Here is a 7,606-nt window from a genome sequence, read left to right as displayed (position 1 = left end):
AAGTCAGCTTCTGTTGATGAGTGGGATCATCCCATACTCATGTTTATCTTTCTGACTTAGTTCACTTAACATAATTCCTTCTAGCTCTGTCCAAGATGGGTCAGAGAAGGTGGGTTCATTGTTCTTGATAGCTGCATAGTATTCCATTGTGTATATATACCACAGCTTTCTCAGCCACTCATCTGTTGTTTATTTTCCTTTTTTGTTGCCCTTATTGTTTTTCATTATTGTTATAGTTATTATTGTTGTTGATGATGCCGTTGTTATTGGATAGGACAGAGAAAAATGGAGAGAGGAGGGGAAGACAGAGTGGGGGAGAGAAAGACAGACACCTGCAGACCTGCTTTACCACCTGTGAAGTGACTCCCCTGCAGGTGGGGAGCCGGGGGCTCAAACCTGGATCCTTATGTTGGCCCTTGAGCTTTGCGCCACGTGTGCTTAACCTGCTGTGCTACCGCCAGACTCCCTCATTTTTGTTTTTTTACCAGAACACTGCTCTGTTCTGGCTGATGGTGGTGCGGGGGATTGAATCTGGGTCCTCGGAGTACTGGGCAAGAGAGTCTACTTACATAACCATTAGGCTATCTCCCCTGCCAGCAAGGTGGACTTGTGATCCACTTAACAGTCTCAGCCACGAAACTCAACTTTTTAAAAAAAATTTTCCCTTTTGTTGCCATGTTTTTTTTTATTATTGTTGTTGTTATTGATGTCGTTGTTGGATAGGACAGAGAGAAATGGAGAGAGGAGGGGAAGACAGAGAGGGGGAGAGAAAGACAGACACCTGCAGACCTGCTTCACCACTTCTGAAGCGACTCCCCTGTAGGTGGGGAGCTGGGGGCTCGAACCGGGATCCTTATGCCGGTCCTTGTGCTTTGTGCCATGTGCGCTTAACCCACTGTGCTATCGCATGACTCCCGGAACTCAACTTCTTATCTCTATGTGCTCTGCTGCTCACTTTGTAAGATTATTATTATTATTATTATTATTTTAGAAACATAACTCTGGGTGCAATCTGGACACATACCACAAGCCTGTGCTCTTCTGCCACCATCCACATTTATTTATTCGGGGGCTGGGCTGTGGCACATCCAGTTAAGTGTACCTATCACCAAGCTCAAGGACCCAGGTTCAAGCCCCCGGCTCCCCACCTGCAGGGGGGTTGCTTCACAAGCGGTGAAGCTGGTCTGCAGGTGTCTTTCTCTCTTTCTCTCTATCTCCCCACCCCTCTCAATTTATCTTTGTCCTGTCAAACAGAAAAAAAAAAAATATATATATATATATAGAGAGAGGAGCACTAAGTGGTTGCTGGGAGCAGTGGATTTTTCATGTAGGTACCAAGCCCCAACAACAAGCCTGGTGGCAATAAAAAAAAAGATTTGTTTATTCAATTTTTTAAATGTGATGTTAGGGAATAAATCTAGAGCCTCAGGCTTATGTGATACCATCCCTGATCAACCTTTTTGGCCCATTATTATTATTATTATTATTGCTTTGAGAGACAGAGAGATAAAGGTCAAATAAATACAGAGAGAGACAGGACACCAAAGCACTGCCTAACCACCCACGACACTCCCACATGGTGCTGGCTGGGCTCAAACCCAGGGACCCTAAGCACAGCAACTGTATGGCCTATGGGGTGAGTGTCTCCTGCGAATCCACTGCCTTCCTGACTGAAGCCCAGCCCCACAGGAACTTAAGGGGAAGCTGGCTGCCCCCTTCAGACCCAGCAAGGGCTGGACTGCAGTTTGACAGAGTGAGAAAGAAAGGACGTTGTGGACTAGAATGGCAACTGGTGATGCCTGGCTGAGAAGCTTCTGGTTACTCATCCTTCATCTTACTTCACATCCGAGGGAGCCTCTAGGAAAACGTAAAGTTGGATGTATCTTTGATTGTGTTTTCTTTTTTCTCTCTAAGCACTCCCCTTAAATAGACTGGGGTCAGAAATAAGAACTTTGTTAGCCTCACCTGAGCTCTCTGACAAGATATTAATTAATTGACTTATTTTATTGCCACCAGGTTTGTCCTTGTGGTTCAGCTTGGTGTCCGCATGATGAACTCACCACTCCCGTGTGCTTTCTCTTCTCCCCCGTTAGCTGACAAAGCAGAGAGAAAATGAGAGGGAAGGGGGAGATAGAGAGGGAGAGAGACAGAGAGACATCTGCAGCCCTGCTTCACCCCTCATAAAGTTTCCTCTTTGCAGGTGGGGGGCTGGGGGCTCGAGCCTGGGTCCTTATGCATGGTAACATGTCTGCTTTAACCAGGTGTACCACTGTTCATATATATATATATATATATATCACTTTCCAAAATTACTAGGCTCACCCGGCTCATTGCCCCTTTCTTCCTTCCTTCCTTCCTTTCTTTCTTTCTTTCTTTCTTTCTTTCTTTCTTTCTTTCTTTCTTTCTTTCTCTCATCTATGTTTTAGCCTTGTTGGTGGTTAGAACGGAAAGGACCTTGGAGTGAGGTCAAATCCCCTTGTTGAAGGAGGAAACAGAGACCTGGGATGTTTCAATCATTTGTCACAGGCCACGCACAGCTGTTCAGAAACATACATCACAGGGCTCCTGACTTCTGGTTCTCACTTTTGTGCTGTCTTTTAAAAAGTACTCATTTATGTATACACTTACTTCACATGAGAGAGCATTTCAGTGAGGGAGAGAGCAAGGCGGGGGGAGAAGAGAGAGAAGAAGTGAAGGTATCTCTCTGCTATCTGCAGTACTGAGGACTGAACTAGGAATTTGAGGCGTGGAAGGCCTGGGCTCTACCAATTGTGCTATCTCTCCCCACCCCCACCCCAGCCATTTTCCTGTGTGATTAAGAAGCAAAATCAATTTCTTGGCACTCAGGATATCTGAAATAGAGCAGAAAGACATCCAATAACTAAGAAGTTGTGATGATTAAATTATTTACAATGTCATTGCAAAGGCTCCAGCGAGGGCAACATGTCAGGTCCCCCCTCCCCAGCTCAGCTCCTTCTGGCTGGAATGTGATTCACCAATAACAGAATTTCACTTTGGATCTTCCTTGCTTGTTTTCCAAGGACTGTCTGAAACAGAGAGAAACAAGTGTGCAGCATCCCTAGTTAAGATGACAAACCTTTTACTACATCAGACTGATAGTATCTGGTAGATTGTCTCTCCAAAAAACAGTTTTGTGACAATTAGTGCATCTGAAGCTATTTGATGAGAGAGAAGGTTGTACTTGGCAGCATGCTAGGTGAATTGGAAGAGAGGGAAAAGAATGTATTATCCTGTCAGGAAGGAATTGGAAAACAAAGGAGAGATTTTAAAAAAATAAACATAAAAAAACACCCCAGTCCCAGAGTCAGAGAGCAATGATGTCAGACCTAAGACTGAACAGAGAGAGAAAAGGATCGATACTCCCAGATCTAGGAAATGAAGCAAAGTGGGTACAAGAGGGCTTGAACTTGACCTTGGCCAGTGGGAAGTCTTTGAATAACAAAGAAGTTGAAGAGAACTTTGACTGCTTGCTGCTTGGGCAGTGCCAGTGGACTAGGAGTTGATGCAAGGTGTGGGTTGGAACCCTGGGTTCAAGATGCAAGTATTTATAAAGGTAGTTGAACAGGTAGGTTGGAGGATGGGGCTGGAGAGAGAGAGAGAGAGAGAGAGGAAGCTCAAGGCACGTATGTTTGAATCCCAGTGTAACTTCTATATCCAGATTCTTGTGGCCAAATGGAATTGTCAGCTCTCTCTCTCTTATATTGTTGTTGAGAAGATTTAATTTGACCCCCACTTGTAAGCACAAATATGTCTAGCGGGGAAGATAGCATAATGGTTATGCAAACAGACTCTCATGCCTGAGGCTCCTAGGACCCAGGTTCGATCCCCTGTATCACCATACGCCAGAGCTGAGCAGTGCTCTGGTCAATCAATCAATAAATAAACAAATAAGCACATATACATTTCAAACAATGCCATCTAGACAAACTGGTGAGCATTTTCATACCCTCTGGTTGGGTTGTGAAGTCAGACTTGAAAAAGGCCATAGGAGTTTGAACCTGAACTGGCAAAGGAAAGTGATTCTGAAGCAGAGTTGGACTGCAGGAAGCTGGTTTTGGGAAGAACCTACTCAGAGCCCCAGAGAGCTGAGGACTCTGCTGCCTCCCCCCACATCAGCTCCTCTCCTGCCCTTAGCCCACCCCCCACCCCGTTCTACTGGTAGTCACTCAAGCATCTCACCTGGGCAGGAACCAGTTGGCTGGTCACATGGGCTCATGGGGATTGGAAGGCACTTTCTGGGAAGAAAAAAACAATCAAATTAGAAGAGATTAAAGTTAGTAAAAAATTAATGTTTCTTCCCCCCCCCCCCTTTGAGGTGGGCCGTTTAGGGTCCAGTCCTGAGGTTAATAAGTAAAAGGTTTCAGGAGTCAGCTCTGAATTGAATATTAACCAGCACCTCTGGAATGATCACTGTAAAGTGACCAGGAGGATAGTGAGAGGATGCCTCACTGGGGTTCTGCTCAGCCAGGCCCTTGCCTTTTCTCAAACCATCCAGGACAGTAATGAGGTCTGAGCACAGGGCAGAAGAGCTTGAATCTGTGTCCTGGTCTCTGGCCCAGAGGCTCCTCCCCACACCCCCCTAACTGTTGTCTGATTCTGACTGTGTGTGTGTGTGTGTGTGTGTGTGTGGATTTTTTATGATTTTATATGATTCCTTCTTCCTTCTGGGTTTTGCCAGAGATTCTTAAATCTGTGGCTCTAGAGGGAAAAGACCTAACAAGTTGCTTTTGCTATTTTCATTAAACTTTGCCAACCTCTCAAATAGGTAAACTATTTTTAAACCTCCGGCAGCTGCAGATTCTCTTGGATGAGTTCAAAAGTTTTTCTCCCCATCGACATTGCTTTTTTCAGATGTGACTGACGCTCTCCTCCGTGGTTTGTTTATTTATTTATTTATTGCAGCCTCCTCGGTGTGTGCTGTCATCTCTTAGGCATTTTGGAGCCAGTTGGAGCAGGGACTGTAGGGATACTTAATGTGCTCAAGGTCAAACAGAGACTGGTGGCAGAAAAGGGTTCCTGAGCCCATTCTGCTACTCCAGATGGGGAGCCAGTGATAAAGGAAGGCAAAGTCTTCCTCAGACCTGAGGCTCCATATTTATTTTCAGCAACACACACACACACACACACACACACACACACACACACACGCAGCGATAACATACACAGGTTATAATTCAGTAAAGGCACCATACTACAGAAATGTGCAAACACCAGCAACCAGACCTCTTGGAACAGACAGGACCCAGCTTCCAGTGGACACCCCCTTTTACAAATCCATCCTCGTGTTCTTAGAAGTGAAAAACAAAACATAACAAAACAAATACAAACAAAAAAATGAAGGGTTATTCTTGAGGCCCTATGTGCTGATTCTAGAAACCATAATTATTAAGTAATAATAATAAATAAGACAAAAACAGTTAGGACAAGTGGGCTGCATCTCTTTGTATTAAAAAGAAGAAAAAGAAGAAAGAAAAGTTTCCCTGTAGTTGCAGAATCTACAGACATGCCAGTTTTCCTTTCTGTCCTTTGCAAGTCCCCTGTGTGGGTAGAACCAAGAACTGTTCACCTCACCCCCCCCCCATTCCTCCCCCCACTGTATGTTTGCAGAGCCCCTGGAATCCAGATGGGCTTGGGTCTTTGATTGATTTCTCTCTCTGTGTGTGCGTGCCTTTTCCTTCCCTGCCTCCTCTCCAGTTTTTAAAGGTTTTAAAGAACATTTCAGGGCGACAAAAATAGCTCAGCTGGGCTGGGCGAGGCCTACACCCCAAGTAGCCTGGAGCAAGCAGCGGGGGTCCTGGGCACCCTCAGCCAGCCTGTGCGCCCTGCCTGGGCGGAGGCTTGGCTAAGGGTGCAAGGGTGCAAGGGTGCAAGGGTGCTTCTGGCCTGGGTGCTGGAGCTGATCTATTGGGGGTGGGGGTTGTGGGGCTCGGCTGCGGGCAGGCAGCCCCCCAGCATCCAGGCTGAGGGCCGCCGCCTGTCCCCCCCACCCCCAGTGCAGGCAGGCAGGCAGGCAGGCAGGCAGGCAGGCAGGCAGGCAGGCAGGCAGGCAGGCAGGCTGGCAGGCTGGCTCTCCATCCAGCGCACTGAGCCAGGCGGGCGGCGGGGATGGGCGCCGGTCAGGAGGGAGCAGTTGGCAATGAATGTCGCCCTGAAGGTAAAATGAAAGACAAAAGCAAAACGCATGCTTTGCTTTGCTTTGCCTTTGCAGCTGCCGCGGCCCAAGCAGCAGCCGGGAGGAGAGGGGGCCAGCCCAGGCACATGCACACGCATGCACACTCATGCACACGCATGCACACGCACCCAGGGGTGCCCGGGGTGCCCACGCACTCATGCAAGCCAGGCAGGGCGGCGCGGGGCATTCGCTGTCCAGTTAAAACAAAAAAATCAATCACCATCCTGAATCCTGAGCAATCCTTGTCGGCGCTGCAGCCGGCGGGGCCGGGGCCCAGCATGCTGGGGGCGGGTAGGGCGGCCGCGGGCCCCCAAGTTGCGGCGGAGGAGGAGGGAGCCGGGCAGCATGACGTCCGGGCGGCGGGCACGGGAGGCGGCGCGGCGGCGGTGAGTGCGGGCCGGGCGGGCGGGCGGGCGCGGGGCTGCGCGTGGCCGGGGACACGCACCTGCTGGTCCCGCCGCAGCGGTGACCCGGCCACGCAGCCGGCCACCCCCCTGCAGGGACAGACAGTGGCAGGGGCGGGCTCGCTTTGCAGTCCTTCCTGCAATCTCTCTCTCTCTCTGCTCCCCGCCCCCTCCCCTTGTCCCCTTCACTTGTTTTAGACTCTTGCAAGAGAGAGAGAGAGAGAGAGAGAGAGAGATGGAGAGAGATGCCACCGGCCCCCATCACGCCAGCCCTCCTGCAGACTTGCCTGCTCACCCCAAGCTGGTCACAGAGAACAGGGAAATTTGTGCTTTAAACCAGGATCCCATCCCCCCACCCCACCCCCCACCACCCAATGTCTTGGACAGAGAGAGACTCCCTCAACTGCCAAAGTGACCCCAGGAATAGCTAAGGCAGAGTCAGGGGTGCGTGTTTGCATGTGTGTTTGCATGTGTGTGTATGTGGGGGGGGGGAGCATCCTGCCTGAGCCCAGGCAGAGGAGGGGCGACCCAGGCTGCTGGAGTTGAGCACCTGCCTTCTGAGTTGGGGGCAGGAGTTGTGAGGTGTCTCTCCCTCCCCCTTTCTCTCAAAGCCTCATCCCCAGTCCTTCCTCTCCTCCTGTCTTCCCCCCAGACACTGTAAAGTTGCAGAGTGGTCACCCCAGCATGAGAGAAGCACTTCAGCCTCACCTAAGGTCCTTGACATCTACCAGGAACTGCCAGCAGGGCAGAGACCCCTTAACTACTTCCCTTAAGATGCCCCCAGGTTTAGTGAGAAGCTGTGTAACCTTTCCTTGGCTTTGCCCCCGCCCCCCCCCCCAATCTTCTAGAAGAGTCTAAAGGGCAGGGCAGGTAGAACCCAAGGGTGCTTTGGTCCTGGTTGTTCCTGTGCTGTGCTCACTGCGGTTGTGTGGTGACTGGTCACTTGGGTTTGCAGCTCCTTTAGCTGTGTTTGTGCCATGGTACCCAATCAGCCAGACAGACAGACAGA

At 49.5% G+C, this 7,606-nt stretch overlaps 1 long non-coding RNA gene across 1 annotated transcript; it reads right to left on the bottom strand.

The window, feature by feature from the left end:
• Positions 1–1,985: 1,985 nt before the first annotated feature.
• Positions 1,986–6,663, bottom strand: LOC107522770 (uncharacterized). Its single transcript, XR_001601613.2, has 3 exons — positions 6,414–6,663; positions 4,201–4,256; positions 1,986–2,852 (listed from the first exon to the last, which is right to left on the bottom strand). It is a non-coding gene; the product is annotated as an uncharacterized LOC107522770 (long non-coding RNA).
• Positions 6,664–7,606: the final 943 nt, after the last annotated feature.

Source organism: Erinaceus europaeus, chromosome 19, assembly GCF_950295315.1.
Source record: "Erinaceus europaeus chromosome 19, mEriEur2.1, whole genome shotgun sequence".
Lineage (NCBI taxonomy): Eukaryota > Metazoa > Chordata > Mammalia > Eulipotyphla > Erinaceidae > Erinaceus > Erinaceus europaeus.
This window is presented reverse-complemented; position numbering and strand designations above follow the sequence as displayed.